General features: G+C 52.3%; 1 pseudogene; it reads right to left on the minus strand.

Annotated features, from left to right (window-relative positions):
* Positions 1-6: 6 nt before the first annotated feature.
* LOC103399513 (bis(5'-adenosyl)-triphosphatase pseudogene) lies at positions 7-609 on the minus strand (annotated as a pseudogene).
* Between the last annotated feature and the right edge of the window lie 72 nt (positions 610-681).

The following is a 681-nucleotide window of genomic DNA, read 5'->3' on the forward strand; positions in this document are numbered from 1 at the left end:
GGGTCCTGGGTCTCAGGGTCTCTGGAGGAGCCTCCTCAGCTCTGAAGCCTCTGCTGTCATCTCCTCCTCTGATCTCCACTTGGCCGGAGCATCTTCATCTTCTCGGTCATGTTTCTGCAGCTCATCGTAGACGCTGTCGTTCCGCTCAAAGTCGTCCTTCTTCCTGGGCAGCACGTGAACGTGGACGTGCTTCACGGTCTGTCCAGCTTCCGGACCGTCTTGAACCGCGATGGTGAGGGACGTGGCCTGGAAGTGCTTCTCCACCAGGTTGGCAACGATCTGAGTGGTGCTGAACAAATCCGCTACTTCGTCTGCACGCAGGTCCCGAAGCCGCTCCACCGGCCGCAGGGGACACACCAACACGTGTCCGGGCACAACGGGTTTCCTATTGACCAGCGCAAAAGACAGTTCCGTCCGCAGGAACACCGCTGAGGTTTTGATTAAATGTTGGCCAAAGCGTAGGGTCGACATGTTAACTAACCATCAACTGACGATTCAAACTACCTAATAATGAGACAGGATGTTGTGATAACCAGCGATGTCCATTGGAGGAACAGACGGCTTCGTTTGTTTTCCTCCTCTGAGGTCCCGCCTCTCTCCGGCTTCTGATCTGTTCATTAATATACTTCCGCATTTTTGTCCCATAATTTAGAATTATTAAAATGCTTTTGTATAATTTGG

The sequence above is a fragment of the Cynoglossus semilaevis genome, unplaced genomic scaffold, assembly GCF_000523025.1.
Source record: "Cynoglossus semilaevis isolate Cse_v1.0 unplaced genomic scaffold, Cse_v1.0 C18972964, whole genome shotgun sequence".
NCBI lineage: Eukaryota > Metazoa > Chordata > Actinopteri > Pleuronectiformes > Cynoglossidae > Cynoglossus > Cynoglossus semilaevis.